This window comes from Triticum urartu, chromosome 2 (assembly GCF_003073215.2).
Source record: "Triticum urartu cultivar G1812 chromosome 2, Tu2.1, whole genome shotgun sequence".
Taxonomy (NCBI): domain Eukaryota; kingdom Viridiplantae; phylum Streptophyta; class Magnoliopsida; order Poales; family Poaceae; genus Triticum; species Triticum urartu.
Window position 1 is genome coordinate 489,555,643 of NC_053023.1, and position 19,084 is coordinate 489,574,726.

A 19,084-nucleotide genomic window follows, 5' to 3' on the forward strand; every position below is an offset into this window, starting at 1 on the left:
ACAGCCATCATCTATATGCACTCATGCAATAGTGTGGGCTATAAGGTTGGCTATTAGTACATTAGTACTTTTTCCATCTTCTCTCTATCTCTTTCTTCACATTTATTGCATTTACCTAGGAATGCGTATATAGCTAGGCTCTTGCATGAGAGCCCACTCCCCTTACTTTTTCACATCTCTCTCCCAGAAGTATAATAGTGGGCTTATAGCCGGCTTACATAGCATTTTTTGCCTATGTGGAGGAGAGAGTGATGAAAAAGTAAGACTAGTCACAATGGGTAGTAACTTAGAGTACTACCTCTATAGTGGGGAGTATGTGTGGTGTCATGCAACACTTCATTTATTAGGTTGTAGACTCATCTTGTCTTGGTATGTGTGATGTTACAGTAACTAGCTATGTTACCACGTGCTTCTCTTTTCTCATTAATTACTGCCACATCATCTGTTTTGCTTTGAGATGTGTGATGTTACCATCTATGTTACTCCCACTATGGTTAACTCATCACATGTTAGCGACATGCCAAGAGCATTCTAAAAAAATTATACTCTATTGTTATGCCAAGAAGAGGAAGCGCTTTGACCGAAGGACCAAACGAGACAGGCATGCTGTGCCGTGAGTGGGTCTAGTTTCTCGTTTTGAACTTGTTTGGTGTAGTAGTAACACTTGGTTTTGACTATTGGTAAGATTTTATATAGGGCCTAATGTATTCTTCGAGGATGCCTTTGACTATTTATAAGATTTTATATAATTTGAAAATTATATCATTCGAAGATCCTTTCACGTTCCGTTTAAAAAAAAGATCCTTTCGCGTATGAATTTGACTGTATGCTTTGAGCAACTTACATGTCCTATACTGCTCCGGTTTGGATACTCTAACTTAGCTAGAGGTTAAACTAACTCATGACTAACCCTGAACTAACTATAGCCAAAGAGGTGTTTGGGTGACAGGGTTGGATTGACAATAAATGCACTTGATGGAGAGAGAAAAGTGGTTTTTCAGTGGGCCCAATGAGAACTATCTCCAATTAGCACCTCTTGGATGGGATAGTTTTTTTGGTGGGTTCGGTGCAACTTGCTCCAATTTAACCCTCATGCTTGGATACTTTAGGGCTATTTGAGCCCCAACTAGCTCAAACTAACTATAACCCATGGATCCAAACAGGGCCAAATTTAGTCTCGGAAAACACATTAAGCCCTATATACATGGACAGACGGAGTACATGATACTAGCAAACGCTCACCATTAGTAGTAGTTCATTGGTTGGTTTCGATTTTTGATTCAGTTGCTGTGCTGCTACCGTCCAATATTCACGTGTGGTTGTTTCTAGAGTAAAAGGAAGGAGGTACTAGTACTTACTGTGGGAAAGGTGAAGTGATGGTTGCTTCGCCCGAGCAATTACTCTGGGAATATGGGAGTACCGGCGGATTCAAGGAACAGAGAAATGTTGGTTGCTTCGTCCGAGCAACTTACTGTGGCGAAGGTGGGGCTCTGTGATTTGACTACTCACTAGTCATTACCACTGTGGTGCAATGATCGGGGTGAATCTTTCCCTGTAGTTGTGCACTCAATATTGCTGCATGGCAGGTGGAGCCGGATGAAGGATGTCCCACATGTCGGCGAAACGAAGTTGAATTGTTTCTGGCATTGCTATCAATCCTTCAGGATTTGTTTGTATGTACGCATAATTTTAATGAAATTGTACTGTGATGCTATGAATGTTTCAACTTTGGTCCCCACAGGAAAAAAGGTTTCAACTTAGGATTCATGTGTCCTCTTGCCTCAAGATTATCTTGTTACAACATTCCATCAAATACAAATGAAACTACCATGGCTGCTAATGCATCTCAATGGTTCACAGATCAACGCCAATATTCACATCACAACTGAAGACAAAGTTGTGAGAAGGTGTACAAATAAAGAAAAATATATAATTGATCGATGTTGTTCGTAGGCATGGCTCCATTTCCTGGGCACAGTGTTCATTGCTTGGCAGCTAGTTTCACCTAGCTCTATAGCCAAAAAATAGGTGTATGGAGGACACCACAATCCGATCATTTTGTGCACCTCCACTAAAATCGAGCTGACCATCCCTGTTTGCAAAGATATCCAGTCAGTGTGATTACAATAATAGTGAAACTAGATGATGAAACATAACACACACAAATAGAAGCCGATCACCCCTACGATCTCTCTTTAGGACTAACTACTTGTCGGAGAAGATTAGGCACGGAGTTGGATGAGGAGGATAGCAAAACCAATCTCCCTTTCTACAGTCCCGCAGAAATGTAAAAACGTTGCCCGTGTGACATTTTGGCGAAACTGCACAAAACATTCTTAAGAAAAAATTGATTTGTGCAGTTCACCAAAAGGTTGCAATAGCAACGAGGTGAAATGGATAGCCCTGTTAAGGAGGTAGAAAGGAAACAATTACTGCCCAACAACACGAGTTGAAGACACATACGCCGACAAAAAAGAAGCATATTCCATGTAATAAGGGAAAGATAGCAACATGGTGGTTTCTCAAAAATGGTTTGAGGACGAGATTGCAAGATGGAAAGTATGCCGGCCGATATACGTTTTAAGCAAACAACTAAAGAAGATCCACATGCAGCAACGTGGGAAGATGGGCAGTGGAGCGAGGCTGGAGGAAGCTGTACCCGAGGGTCGTCGGGATGTTACTAGGAGGGCGACGTCGGCCGGGATCTGCCCATACTGCGACAACGAGCAAGTGGCGAAGGCCCTACTGCGCCGGAGCTTGGTCAGAGAGAACGACAGGTACCACAGATCGGGACGTGCTGCCTCAACACCGTCGCACGGAGAAACAATGCACATCCTCCCTTTCCGCCGGCGGACGGGATGCGGCCGGATCACTGACCAACAGTGAGAGAGAGAGAGGCCACCGCCGCCTTGTGTGAGATGGTGTGACGAGAGACAAACCCCGACAGGCAGGCTCCGTTGTATATAGTTGAGCGGATTTTTCCATTTTCCCCATGGCAATCGTTTTATATTCTGTACGTGCCATTGAGGAATATATAACTTTATTTAATACTAATGTGTCAAGTCAAACTTTGTTCTGTCTAGGTGTGGTACCTGACCCTCCTTCGAGTAAACAACCGCTACACGCGTCAAATTATCACGTGGGCTGTCTTTTCGTACAGAAACGAACTCCACCATGTACCCGTGCGGGTGTGGCCGGGAACGAGACATGAGTACGTGCGTCCTGCGTGCACCTCTTCTTTAGGTGCAGGTACGTACGTGGGTGGGTGTGAGAGAGATGGTTTGTGCGAAACAGAGGCAATGTGTCGATGATATCTCAAACCAAAAAACGTAACATATGCGATGTGTGTGAAACAGAGTCATGGATATATCATATATAGAGGGAGAAATCGACGAGAAGAGAGTGCAGGGATCATCGGCGTGAGATATCGATAGAATCTAAAATAGGGATGAAGTGTGTGGCTGCGCGATCGATAAAGAGTGCCATTGAATTTGTGTTTTCCCACGTCAAAGATACAGGGCAGTTGGCCTACTGGAATTTGAGAGGGCAGAGGTGCAGTTTTTCTCTGTGGCATGGATACCTACCTACAATGTTCGACTATCGGTGTGTGTGTGGGGGGGGGAGGGGGCAGAGACCTAACTATAGAGAGGTAGATCGACTAGTATATGTGTGGAGAAGTAGAGAGCCCTAGCTATGTATTGAGGGAGATCGATTGGCATCCATGGATATGTGTAGCAGAGGAATAAGGTTGGGAGAAAGACAAAGGTAGAGTTTCGGAGGGTTGGTGGTGGAGTGGCGTCTCATAAATGGGGGGGAGAGGCCTGCTAGACAAACGGAGGGTACGAGTGCAATATCAATAAGAGAGGGCCGGGGATGTCTGTCTGTCTATGCACGTGCGTGTGAGAGATGGGTCGGGAGGTATGCAAGGATGATGAGGGGAGACGATATGGTTGTGGTAAGCATACATAACTACATAGGAAGATCAATCGTTGTGTGTCCGAGAAAGGGAGAGACATAACTAGTGAGGTAAGTCTATTGGTGCATGGGCAAAACGAATTATAGTCGACCTGGCTATATGTAGGGAGATCGGTACATATACATGCATGGATGTGTTAGAAGCAAATAAGGTCCGGAGAGACGGACAGGGGGAGAGGGGTGCGGCTAGGAGGTGGTGCGAGAGGCCTACCATATCGAGGGGGAGGAGTGTGCGAGTATGAGATCGGTGAAAAGAGGGGCGGGAGTGTGCACCTGCGTGGAACCGTATTGGACATAGGGGGCATGGACGGTGAGAAGAGAAGAGGGGAAGTATGTGTTTGTGGTAGGCACACTTGGCTAGAGAGGTATATTGACCGGTGTGTGCCGGAAAGGAGGAGCCGGGGAGCCTACACACACCGCGGGTGAACGACCTAAAGAGAAATAACGAACATGCACGATGGAGGGGGCGCCGAGGGAGGTGAGAGGGGGCGGGCGCGTGCATGCACAATAGAAAGTTAGTGCTAGCTAGCTACAAAGAGAAGAGGATCTGAAGGTGTAAAAGATGAACAGAGATCATAATTCATTATAAAAAAGTGGATAAGGATACTTGAGGAAGGTATCATAATGTAGAACATTGATTATAATTTGGGCTAATGTGTGGCTTTTGCAGCTCAGGGCTAAATACTTGTCATAATGTAGGGGGCGGGGCACTATACTTTGTGTGGTAAACACGGTGTACGTATGGAACATGCTTTAGATTATGAATATATAGTTAGTACATCAAATGTACTATTATTTGGAATCAACATCAAGTGTATTCAAAAAATTGAATTCGAGTTCATATAGTACACATAGTTCATATCTATCTCTATAGTAATCATGTGGTGTGTTGTTAAGGTAATACATGAATGATGGTTGAAGTTGGCAACAATCATGATTGTAGATTCTTATTGAAATAGAGAAATGAATTCAAATTTAGTTCGAATTGCAGCAGTAGTATAGACATTTGAAATGCACTAACATGTTGGTATGAGTAGGTTACATGCATTATACAACCAGCAAACAAAATTAATTGGACATAACATGGATTCATACTCTGTTTTGAATAGCATTTGTATAGTAAAACGGGATAAGACTCTCTTTGTGTGGTGTGAATAGTTTTATTTTTTCGTTTTTTTTCGTTGAGGGAAGTGCAAATTGATTTGGTACGTACAAGTAGTACAATATTACACGTTAGGCTTGTCCCTAAAATTCAATCCGCGCCTTGTTATATCCCGAAAATTCTGATATCGTGCTCCCAAAACTGGCGCCTTCACAACCCGCGCCTTGCTTTCCCGAAAAAACAACGCACGCGAAAACTCCCTCCAGCTGCCAAATCCCGACACGCGAAATCACCCTTCTAACCCTGAGCCAAAAGGGCCGCTAGTTCAAATCGGTGGGGGTACTTTTGTAACACACCCTACATTTTGGACAAGCGCATCCCTAAGTCATGGTTCCCCCTCCCATCGCCTCCTTTTCACCATTCGAAATCCCAGGCCGCCATAACCTCTCCGCTCCAGCCGCGAAACCCCACCCTCCTTCGTCTTCCACCTCACCGCTGCCCAGCCGGAGCCTCTTCCCCAATGATGTTGTCCACCGCAACAGCTCGACGTCCCTCACCTACCTCCTCGGATGAGGATCTGTCATCCATCTCGTCGTCCCGCCGGTTCAGCCACCCCGTCCTCCACCTCCAAGGAGCTGCTCTGATGATTGCCTCGTCTATCACGGCTGCTCCATCCCCATAGCGCCGCCTTAACCTGCTCCACCGGAACCACAACATCCTCATCGACTCCTCGGACGAAGCCGAGGCCTACTCGGCGCCACCAAAGAGGTTGTACACTCATCGCATCGCACCTTCTCCTTAACTCGACCTCCCGGCGCCGACGGTGCTCCATCCCACACCCCCATGGAGCGGCTACCTCGAAGCCGGCGCCATGGGCGACATCTCCATGAAGGCTCTCCCCCAGTGCAAGGCCCCTTCAGCGGCGGCGTCCATACCAATCAGATCTGCTGCTGCTACTCCGGCTGTTGCTCGCTCGCTCGTGCTACTGCCGCTGCCCCCCGCTTGTGTTGCTGCTCTGCTCCGATTTAGCTACAATTCAGTCGATTGAATTGACTTTTGGGTCAGTCAATTTCTAGGGGGTGGGGTGGGGCACGCTGGAGTTAAGGAAGAACCACCCGCAGCGGGGAGGGGGGCTCGCCGGAGAGGTACCCACTATCTATCTTAGGGTTCAGGGTGGGGGCGGTGGTTGCCGGCGGTGGGGGGCGCGGTGGCGGGGCGGTGGCGTGGGGATTGCCGGAGAAAAAGCTTGGAGCGGGGGGGGGGGGGCGAGGGGGTTGGCCGGGGCGGCGGCGGACCAACGGAGTAAAAACACGGTCTTCAAATAAAACAGTGCTACCTCTTGGTGGAGATAGCACCCCAGTTGTACATGCACGAGAACCAGCCCTACCACACATAACCCATACTCTCACAGATTGTACCCCTACTGCGATGGATAGACAGCCAGCTTCAACCAATCTAACCCCAACCCCAGCAGATAGTAACCCAATTCCTGTTGACACAGCACCATCTCCACCACAGAGCTCCGAAACAAGAGCAGTTAGTAAGGCAGCTCCAGTGCCCAAAGGGCCAGTACTACCACGGCAAACCCCAACTCCACCAGTTAGTACGCCTATTGTAACACCCCGAGACCAATGCGCCAGGTGTCTTCCAGTTATTCGCTGTCGTTGCCATGTCATTTGCTTGCGTGTTGCATCTTTCCATGTCATCATCTGCATTTCATCATCATGTTTTGCAAAACTGGCATCCGTCCGGGTCTCCCAGGTCTCTCTGTTGTCCGTTCCGAGCCCAACCACACTCGCACACGCCCACGGCACGTCCGAAGTATTATCTTATAAGTGGCCAGAAAATGTTCTCGGAATGGGACGAAAGTTGGCGTGCGGTGTTGTTATGTTGTCAGTAGGCTGCCTGCCAAGTTTCATTGCATTCGGAGTTCGCTTGATGCCCCTACGAATAACTATAGCGACAATATAGTTCCTCAAATCGTCGGACGTTTTAGGTCTCCGGAAACTATCACCGGGCCTCTCTCTCTCTATCTTCTCTCTTCTCAGCCCAAGGCCCCCTCTACACAGCCCACCACCATCCTCTAGGCCCAACCTACCCCTCCTTGCGTCTGGAACCGTCCGATCGTGATCAGAGGGCTCCAAAACCCCTAATCCTAGCCCCTTTCTATAAATAGACCCCCATCTTGTCTATTTTGGACCCCTAGCCTAGCCCCTCCCCTTCCCTAACCTGCAGCTGCCATGCTCGCCTCAATTTCTGTGCTTGGCCACCCTTGCCCCGCCACTTGTTGCCGCCAAATCCACCCAGCCGCCGCTCAGCCGCTGTCCCGGCCAACCCCCGCACGCCACCTCACCTTCCAGCACCCCCGTGATGACCCACAAGTATAGGGGATCTATCGTAGTCCTTTCGATAAGTAAGAGTGTCGAACCCAACGAGGAGCAGAAGGAAATGATAAGCGGTTTCCAGCAAGGTATTCTCTGCAAGTACTGAAACAAGTGCTAGCAGATAGTTCTGTGATAGGATAATTTGTAACGAGCAATAAGTAAAAAAAGTAAATAAAGTGCAGCAAGGTGGTCCAATCCTTTTTGTAGCAAAGGACAAGTCTGGACAAACTCTTATATAGAGAAAAGCGCTCCCGAGGACACATGGGAATATCATCAAGCTAGTTTTCATCACGCTCATATGATTCGCGTTCGGTACTTCGATAATTTGGTATGTGGGTGGACCGGTGCTTGGGTACTGTCCTTACTTGGACAAGCATCCCACTTATGATTAACCTCTATTGCAAGAATCCGCAACTACAACAAAAGTATTAAGATAAACCTAACCATAGCATGAAACATATCGATCCAAATCAGCCCCTTACGAAGCAACGCATAAACTAGGGTTTAAGCTTCTGTCACTGTAGCAACCCATCATCTACTTATTACTTCCCAATGCCTTCCTCTAGGCCCAAATAATGGTGAAGTGTCATGTAGTCGACGTTCACATAACACCACTAGAGGACAGACAACATACATCTCATCAAAATATCGAACGAATACCAAATTTACATGACTACTAATAGCAAGACTTATCCCATGTCCTCAGGAACAAACGTAACTACTCACAAAGCACAAACATGTTCATAATCAGAGGGGTATTAATATGCATATAGGATCTGAACATATGATCTTCCACCAAATAAACCAACTAGCATCAACTACAAGGAGTAATTAACACTACTAGCAACCTACTAGCACCAATCCCGGACTTGGAGACAAGAATTGGATACAAGAGATGAACTAGGGTTTTGAGAGGAGATGGTGCTGATGAAGATTGCCCTCTCCCGATGAGAGGAGCGTTGGTGATGATGATGGCGATGATTTCCCCCTCCGGGAGGGAAGTTTCCCCGGCAGAACAGCTCCGTCAGAGCCCTAGATTGGTTCCGCCAAGGTTCCGCCTTGTGGCGGCGGAGTTTCGTCCGAGAAGATGGCTTCTTATTTTTTTCCCATCGGAAGACTTCATATAGCAGAAGATGGCCACCGGAGGGCCACCAGGGGGCCCACGAGGTAGGGGGCGCGCCCCCACCCTCGTGGGCAGGGTGTGGCCCCCCTAGTGAATCTCTTCCACTGAGTATTTTTTATATATTCTGAAAACGTCTTCCGTGAAGTTTCAAGACTTTTGGAGCTGTGCAGAATATGTCTCTAATATTTTCTCCTTTTGCAGCCCAGAATCCCAGCTGCCGGCATTCTCCCTCTTTATGTAAACCTTGTAAAATAAGAGAGAATAGGCATAAGTATTGTGACGTAATGTGTAATAACAACCCATAATGCAATAAATATCGATATAAAAGCATGATGCAAAATGGACGTATCAACTCCCCCAAGCTTAGACCTCGCTTGTCCTCAAGCGAAAAGCCGAAATCGAAACATATGTCCACATGTTTAGAGATAGAGGTGTCGATAAAAATAAAATACGGACATGAGGGCATCATGATCATTCTTAGAATAGCAACTTACATAATTCTTGTCATATGATTTCTTATGCTAGAGTAATAATTCAATCACAATTTCAAGTATGAATCATAAACTTCATTGATAACTAACAAACTATAATCTCAGTCATTGGAGCAATTGCAATTTATCATAACATAGGAAAGAGTGAATGTATAAGAGCTTTTCAGCAAGTCCACACACTCAACTATCATATAGTCTTTCACAACTGCTGACACTCACGCAATACTTATGGGTATGGAGTTTTAATCAGACACAGAGAAAGATAGGGGCTTATAGTTTTGCCTCCCAACACTACAAAAAAGACACATCCGTGACATTTTGGGCCGAACGAATTTTTTTCCTGTCATACATATGACACTTCTATGACGATAATTGTGACAAAACCCGGTATCATCATAGATGTGGTGGGCTCCTACTTCTATGACAAAAAATCATGACAGAAAATGGGATTCTCGTCCTGGGCGGGCCGGAGACGCAGCTGCATGACATTCTTTGGGCCGTCCATGACGAAAAAACCATGGTAGAAGCGAGGGGGAGGAAAATTTTGGGAGTTCCCGGTTACGGTGGGAGGTCGGGGGCCGAGCGATGCACGTTTCTCTCGTACACGTACGCGCGTGTGTGTGAGGTGTTGGCTCTAAATGAACCCGAGCGAGGCGTTGGGCTCTAACTGAACCCGAGCGATTGCACTGCAGGCTACGCGTTACTGAACCCGAGCGATCGATCGATGGATGTTAACTGAACCCGATCGAGCGATTCCTTCGCTACTGCTGCTAACTGAAGCCGATCGATCCTGCCTCTGGGATGAACAGTGAGCATTGCGGGGGGGGGGGGGGGTGGGGGAAAGAGTGGGGGGGGGGGGGGGGGGGGGGGGTTGGATGAACAGTGAGCGGTGGCGTTGCCTCTGGATGAACAGGACCCCGTGGTGTGGTGGAGGGCTGGATGAACAGTAGACGACGGAGGGGTGCCCGTGGAGGGGTGGTTGAATAGGACCCCGTGGTGTGGAGGGCTGGATGAACAGTAGACGATGGAGGGGTGCCCGTGGAGGGGTGGTTGAACAGGACCCTGTGGTGTGGAGGGCTGGATGAACAGTAGACGGTGGAGGGGTGGTTGAATAGTAGCCGGTGGAGTAGCGCACGGTGGAGGCTGGATGAACAGGAGCCCATGGAGGCTGGATGAACAGGAGCCCAAGACCAAGACCAGCAGGACGGCAGGACGGAGGTCACCGTAGAGCCCTAGACGGTGTCACCACCAGAGCCTTTGGCAGGCGAAGACTGCTTTTTCAGGATAACTTGTACTAGCTGTCCCCTTTCAAATTGGCCGTTGTTAGCTCCCTTCCCGCTCAATATTTGGGGAGAGGACCAAGGCCTCTATAAATAGGATTAGCCACCACGGTAGAGGGGGGCTTCGACCTCACCTTAGATCTGAGCCATCACATCCTTAGCCACACACCAACCGGGCACAAGAACACCTCTCCTCAGGAGGTTGTTCTTCCCCTTGTACTGTTCATCATCAGCCTAAGAGGCAATCCACCACACCACACTGGAGTAGGGTGTTACACCGCAACGGTGTCCTGAACCAGTATAAATCTTGTGTCTCTTGTGTTGCGAGTTCGTCGAGCTAGCCCTTGAGATCGCGAAGTGCTTGAGGACGTGATCTGTGAGGGAGAGATCTTCGTGTGCACCCCAGTGTTTGAACCTTAAGGGTTTTGCCGGAACCCGAAATCCGACAGGCGTCGAGGCCTGTTGTACAGGGTCCATCATGCTGGAAGTAGTCTTCGATTCAGCCGATAATTTCCGCAGCGAAGACTTGATCTTCAACATCGTCCCCTTCCGCAGTGGCTATCATGCACTACTCAGGCGAACCGCTTTCGCCCGCTTCAATGCGGTCCCGCATTATGCTTACTTAAAGCTCAAAATGCCCGGACCCCGCGGTGTTATAACAGTCAATGGAAACATGGAGCGTTCCCTCCATACCGAGGAGCACACTGCGGCTCTCGCAACTAAAGTACAGGGTGGCCTTATCAAGTTGAATACTACATCGGCAGTCAAGCCACCGAACACTGTCAAATGAGTCCGGTCTACCCTGCAGAATGACAGTCCAGCTCATCAAGAGCTAGATTAGCAATGCAGCCTCTGTCACAGCCCCAACAGGATTGCGACATATGTACCACGCATACATAACTACGCACTAAAGATACCATGGGCAAGGACGGAGACATATTAAAGTCAACAATACGGCTCGATCCTACCTGGACCCTCATATTCTTCCTTTCTTTTTCCAGGTTCTTTACAACCCACATCACTTTTTGATGGTACCAAGGGCCCTTTTCCAGGCCCCTTAAGTGTACTCGATCGTCCATCCTCTCAAAGGATCACACATCAAGGCGAAAAGCAGCGCAGACGTGCGGCACAGTCTCCAAAGGATCTTCAGAATCACCTTTTTTTATTTTCTAGGACCTGTATACAACTTTCCCTTATTCTCGGCATGTAAAATAGCCTCAAGGCCTATGGCATCCTCTGTAAAAATACGTCTTAACGTATTAATCCGACTATAATGGAAACAATTTTTGCCCAACCTATTCATTCTTGTCTTATCCCCTAATATGTATTCCCTCTTTTCATTCGATTATCATATACACCTTGGCACAACTTAAATCGCCAGGGGCTCCACCCAGCCACACATATTTTTCAAAAAAGAAGTCTGAACACGTTTATAGTACACTTCGGCATCCCGAATATAGCATTATATGCATCAGCTCCGAATCATGTCTTTGGTCAATAGTTGGGTTGCCCGGCTCCTGTGGTTATTACCTTACGTTCTGCCCGTTCGACTAGGGTAGTAAAGGGAGAACTACTGCGATTGTGTTTCCGTCTCATCTGGTCAAACACCTCAGTAGAGAAAGCAGAAAACTGACTATCATGATGCAGCAAGAGCTGGTCAACTATTCGGTGACTTAATATAGATCTTTCATGATTTTTTCCGTATTACATGAAGGACCGGCTTCGGCTCGGTCGCACGCCTAAGGCATCCCAGTGCGGACAGCCGCATGCGCACCAAGGGCTAGTACTTAACCCCCCGTCAAACTCCTATGGCTAAGTGAAGGTACTAAAGCCGCATAGTCTGATTGCCTGGTTCTCTACGTAAATCACCTCCTTTACGGACCAAGACGTTGGGTCAAGAGTGATTAAACGTTATTCCAAACACCCCCGTAGTATCTACGTGGGGGCTAAAGCCGACGACTGGCAATCTTTCAAAATAATAACATACAGCTGCACAGGAGGAAATTAGTTTGGATGAAAGCATAGATATATTGCAAAAGACTTGGTTTATAATACAACGTCTCGGCAGCTCAGGTGCATTCACCCAAGCATAATATCCTTCGAGCATTGACCCTCTGTCAAACGGGCACACTCTAAAACGTCCTCAAAATAGTGCTCCGGCTTGCGGTGGTCCTTGCCTCCGGGCGAACCCTCAACTGCCACGACAGCGGCCTTCATTTTCGCCCAGTGCATCTTGACACGAGCGAAGGCCATCCGCGGATCTTCTATACATACTAACTGCTTGACTGCGTCAATTCGGGGCAGCACATGGACAAGTCGCTGCACCAGGATGATGTAGCTGCTCGGAATGGGTTCGGCTAGCCACAGTCGGACTATGACGTCCCTCATGGCCAATTCGGACATCCTATGCAGCTCTGCCCACTGCATCATCTAGTCGTTCAACAATGTTGGGCGCTCCTGTGTCGCGAATTGTGACCAGAAGAGCTTCTCCGTCGCGTGTCCCTCCTGGGCCTCGAAGTACTGCTCGGCGTCGGCGGCGCTCTTTGGGAGATCCGCAAAGGCTTCTGGAGCACTCCACAATTGAGTGAGCAAGGAATACTTCTGATTGACGAATTTACTCTGTAAAAGAAAGGGCTTACTAGCCGCTATCTGTTTGGCTTGCTCGATCTCCTCGCGCGCCGCACGGGACTCGGTCTGCGCCTCCTTGGCCCCCTGGAGAGCCTTGGCCTGTTCGGCCACTTGGGCCTTATTCTCCTCTTCCAAAGACTCGCACTTGCTGGCGGCATCCTTGAGCTCTTGCTCTACTTCGGTCACCCGCTCCTCGTAGCGGCGGCGGGAAACCTGCTCGGCCTGTAAATCTACGGCCGCTTTGTCAGCGGCCGCCTGACTCACCTGTGCCTGATCCTTGGCTCAGGCAAGTTCGCCTTTTAGGGTCTCGACCATAGCCGCACTACCTGCAATAATGAACATGACACCATAGGAGCTTAGACTCCGCATGGGCATACTACTTCGGATGTGCAAACATTCTTTTCACAACATACCTTGCGCCTCATCAAACCTCTTTTTGATGCGGACGAGATCCTCATCGGCCAGCCCCAGCTTCCGCTTGAGCTCAGTTACTTCGGCAGCCTGGGCGGTTGCCGCTAACAGTGAAACATGTTTCTCAAAATAGACAAGTACATTATCTCCTGCAAATATTATCGATCCTCTGTTCGGCCTTTTTTTCAAAAGCCGAACAGAGTCTCAGGGGCTACTATCTATACACAGGCATATTTCTCATATGAAAAACAGCTAAAGACATTACATTGTCTACCTCAAAACTTGTTAATAGGTTGCCGAAGGCCTCGTTCAGCCTGCTTTTGGCGGACTGAACCTTCTCAACCACCGTACCCATCAGGGTACGGTGCTCCTCCACGACGGAAGCACGTCGAAGTGCTTCCCTCAAAGTGTCTAGCGCCTCCGGATTGACGGAGGTCGCCGGTGAAGTCGGCACTCCCCCCTCCTTTAAAGGGGGGCGCTCGCTTGAGTCCGGGGCCGTATGGGTCTCCGGAGTTGTATTTGGCTGGGGGTCGGACTGGTCCGGTCCCCCGCCATCGGTTTCCATGGGGATTGTGCCCCCCATGTTCTCGGCAGCCGAGGCATTACCCTCTGCCGCCATTTGAGTGGCCTTTCACGTCTCTCCCTGGCTCGGAGAGGCCCTTTTGGATGACCCCTCGGTGTTGTAGCGACCAGACCTCAAACAGTCTGATCTCTGTGCTCAGGTGTCATCCCTGGATCAGTAATGCTGACACCACACAGTACTCGGAGGATTTATAACAGAGTAGCAATCACACACTTATTACATCGAGTGTCTCAATAGAGAACTTATTACAATAAATATGGCTTAAGGCCATCTAATAACTATAACAACAGAAGGCTTGGAAGATAAGTGAGTCCATCAACTCCAACGGCATCACTGAGTATAGAACCACGACCTAAAACTCCTTAATCGTCGTCTGAAAAGTCTGCAACATTAACGTTGCAACCCGAAACGGGTCAGCACACGGAATATGCTGGCAAGGTAACACATAGAGAGTAATGGAGTGAAACAGCTATACTATATGCATATTTGGCTGGTGGAAAGCTCTATGGTTACAGTTTTGCGTAAAGCCAATTTTTCCCTACTGCAAAGGAATAAATTTTATTTAACTATCATGGTGGTTGTTAAACATTGAGAATGGTTGACAGCATTCTCAATCCCAATTAAGCATCATCATTAAACAAAACCCAACAAAATTAATTTAGAGTAACATGTTGAGATTCACATGATAATCCAAGTACTAGATACTCAAACTGTCCATAACCGGGACACGGCTAACCATGATTAGTTTATACACTCTGCAGAGGTTTGCGCACTTTTCCCTACAAGACTCGATCGCCTTCGTTTGGTTTCTCGCACTACATGGTGTTTGAGAAACGGATGACCGAGACATAGTCTTTCAGAAGCGCTAGCACCTTACGATGGATAGACCGTTACACCTAATTTCCCCTACATCTGCTAGTCTACCCTGTAAGAGTTCGCACGACTTAATCAACTATGCTAGAGCCCATAATAGCTTGTGGCTGCACACGGAAGTTTCTAGTATGAAAAATCTCATGATCCCTTTGGGCCTGGGTGGCGGTCCATAAAGAAAAACAGGCAATCCTGGAATACCCAGGTACCTCAATCCACCCATATGTGTGTTTAAGTTGCCACCTTTAGATAAACCATTAATTAACAAACTCACATCTGTCATGGATAACACTCACCCAATCCACGTCTACTAGCATAGCATGGCATAATAGGCAAACGTAGAAGTAACTCCCAAAGGTTTGATAATACAACAGTTAATAGGTACTACCTCAACTACTTCCCATCCCACAATTTAATTAGATCCTAATCATGCAATGTTTGAGGATTGATCTAATGCAATAAAACTGGGTAGTAGGAGGTATGATCAAAGTGTTACTTGCCTTGCTGATGATCCGCGAAACCTAGAGATTCGAAGTAACAGGCGACGCACTCCGGGTATTCTATCGCAGACAAACAAACAAGCATACAATAAGTATTCATCTAATGCACAGATAAAACTCAAATAAGAGATCTAACCAGAAGGTTCAACTTAAGAACTCCGATTTGCAAAAAGAATCAAATCAAATGAAGCAACGAAAGTCAAACGGCAAAAGAAACAAGCTTTGTTTACTATTCTGGATCTAGGGTAATTTTTACAGTGGCAAAAACTTGTTTAAGTGGGTTAAACGGATAGAGGGTTTCGAGATGAAACTCCAGGCGCTTGAATCGCCTGATTCCGATAAACGAGCGAAAAGTTATACTAAACAAAAATCGGATCAGGAATCGCGATCAGAAAAATCATGGATTTAATCCGAGAAAAAGAAAAAAATGACGAACGTTCGCTAGAACGAACGAATGGACGAACGCTCGCTAAATGAATAAACCGGAAAAACCGATCTATTTAAAAAACCAAAACTAAAAAAACCGCGATTTTTTTTCTCTTTTTTTCTTTTAAAAAAACGGGCGGCGAAAACGAGGTTGACCTCGGGCGGCGGGTCCGGCGGCGGCGGCGGCTCCGGCGGGCTGGCGGCTAGGGTTTCGGGCGCGGTGGGCTGGCGGCTTGGGTCGGGCGGCTTATAAAGGTTGCCCCCGGGCGGAGTCCCGCTCGGGTACGGCCCAAAGTCGGTTCGCGTTTTTTTTAAATTATTCCGCGCAGAAAAACAAATAAAAGAAATACTAAACGGACTCCAAAAATCCCGAAATAAATTTCCCCGGGCTTCTAAAATCAAGCCGCACAAGGTGAACATTTATTTGGGGCCTGAATGCAATTTTGAAAAACGCACATTTTTCCTAAATTCAAATAAAATACCGAAAAACTCCGAAATAAAATCTTATTTGATTTTATTATTAAATCCTCAATATTTCTTTATTTTGGGAAAGTCATTTTATTCCCTCTCTCATATTTTTGTAATAGAAATAATTGATGATAAAATAATTAAAATCAAATGATCCTATTCGCAAAATTTGAGAAAACTCAAATATGAAAATAACGAAATCCCCAACTCTCTCCGTGGGTCCTTGAGTTGCGTGGAATTTCTAGGATCAAAACCAAAAGCAAATAAATTATGATATGCAATGATGGTCTAATGTATAACATTCCAAATTGAAAAATTTGGGATGTTACAAACCTATCCCCCTTAAGATGAATCTCGCCCTCGAGATTCGGGTTGGCTAGAAAATAGGTGAGGGTGGTCCTTGAGCAAATCTTCCTCTCGCTCCCAGGTGGCTTCATCCTCCGTGTGGTGGCTCCACTGAACCTTACAGAACTTGATAACCTTGCTGCGGGTGACTCGACTGGCATACTCTAGAATCTTAACTGGTTTCTCCTCATAGGTCAAATCGTTATCCATCTGAATTGCTTCCAATGGCACGGTGTCTCTCAAAGGTATGTCAGCCATCTCCGCGTGGCACTTCTTCAACTGAGAAACGTGGAACACATCATGAACTCCTGACAATCCTTCAGGCAATTCCAACTTGTAGGCCACTTCTCCCATACGTTCCAATACTCGGTATGGTCCTACAAATCGTGGCGCTAACTTTCCTTTAACACCAAAGCGCTTTGTTCCCCGAAGTGGGGATACTCGAAGATAGGCTCTATCTCCAACTTCGTAAACTATCTCCTTGCGTTTAGAATCTTCATAACTCTTCTGTCTGGACTGGGCTATCTTGAGCCTATCGCGAATCAATTTCACCTTCTGTTCAGACTCCTTAATCAAGTCAGGTCCAAACAACTGGCGGTCTCCAACTTCATCCCACGTCAAGGGTGTCCTGCACCTCCTTCCGTACAAGGCTTCGAAAGGGGCCATCTTTAAACTGGATTGATAACTGTTGTTGTAAGAGAACTCTGCATACGGCAAATTCTCGTCCCAACTAGATCCATAATCTAGCACACAAGCTGTCAGCATGTCCTCCAAAATATGATTGACTCTCTCGGTCTGTCCATCTGTCTGTGGATGAAAAGCTGTGCTGAACTCTAGCCTGGTACCCAAAGTTTCGTGCAACTGATTCTAGAACTTTGAGGTAAAATGGGTTCCTCTATCGGATACTATACTCCTCGGAACTCCATGTAAGCATACAATCCTGGTCATGTATATCTTTGCCAACTTAGCACTGGTGTAAGTGGTCTTTACCGGGATGAAATGAGCTACTTTCATCAACCGATCAACTACAACCCAAATCGAGTCATAGCCTGAACGAGTCCTGGGTAATCCCATGATAAAATCCATGCCTAACTTATCCCACTTCCATTCGGGTATCGGCAATGGCTGTAGCAATCTTGCTGGCTTCTGATGCTCTGCCTTTACTCTCTGACATACATCACAAACTGCTACATACTCCACAATATCTTTCTTCATTCCAGTCCAACAGAAAATATCCTTCAAATCCAAATACATCTTGGTATTTCCTGGGTGAATTGAATATGGTGAATCATGTGCCTCTTGTAGAATCAACTTCCTGATCTCCGGGTCATTGGGCACATAAACACGGTCTTCAAACCATAGGGTGTCGTGCTCATCCTCACGAAATCCTTTAGCCTTTCCTTCGCTCATTTTCTCCTTTATAGAGGCAATCTCCTTGTCAGTCTTCTAAGCTTCTCTGATTCTATCCATCAAAGTTGACTGAATCTCCAATGCTGCTACATAGCCTCTCGGAACTATTTCCAAACATAGTTCATGAAGATTTTCGACTAACTCCCTTGGTATTTCTCCCGTCATTAGTGTATTGACATGGCTTTTACGGCTCAATGCGTCAGCTACTACACTAGCCTTTCTGGGATGGTAATGCAATCTCATATCATAATCCTTGATGAGCTCCAACCATCTCCTTTGTCTGAGGTTCAACTCCTTCTGCGTGAAAATGTACTTCAAACTCTTGTGATCCATGTACACCTCACAAAGATTTCCAATGAGGAAATGTCTCCAAGTCTTCAGTGCATGCACTACGGTTGCTAACTCCAAATCATGCGTAGCATAATTCAACTCGTGAGGTTTCAGTTGTCTTGAGGCATATGAAACAACTCTCCCTTCCTGCATAAGCACTGCTCCAAGTCCTCGACGTGAAGCGTCGCAGTACACCTCATAATCCTTGGTCTGGTCTGGCAAAATCAACACTGGTGAAGTAACCAAGCGTTTCTTCAACTCCTGGAAACTAGCCTCACACTCCTCGGTCCATATGAACTTGGTATCCTTCTTTAATAACTCAGTCATAGGCTTCGCAATCTTTGAGAAATTCTCAATAAATTTCCGGTAGTATCCTCCGAGTCCAAGGAAACTCCGAATCTCTCCAACTGTTGTTGGTGCCTCCCACTTGGTCACGGTATCAATTTAGTGGGATCTACTGATATACCTTCTCCGGATATAACGTGTCCGAGGAATCCTACTTCCTTCAACCAAAACTCACATTTGCTGAACTTGGCATACAACTGATGTTCTCTGAGCTTCTCAAGTACCAATCGCAAATGATCCTTATGCTCCTCTTCACTTTTCGAGTAAACCAGAATATCATCAATGAACACGACGACGAACTTATCCAAGAACTCCATAAACACTTTGTTCATCATGTTCATAAAATAGGCAGGTGCGTTAGTCAGACCAAATGACATAACTGTATACTCGTACAACCCATACCTGGTGGTAAA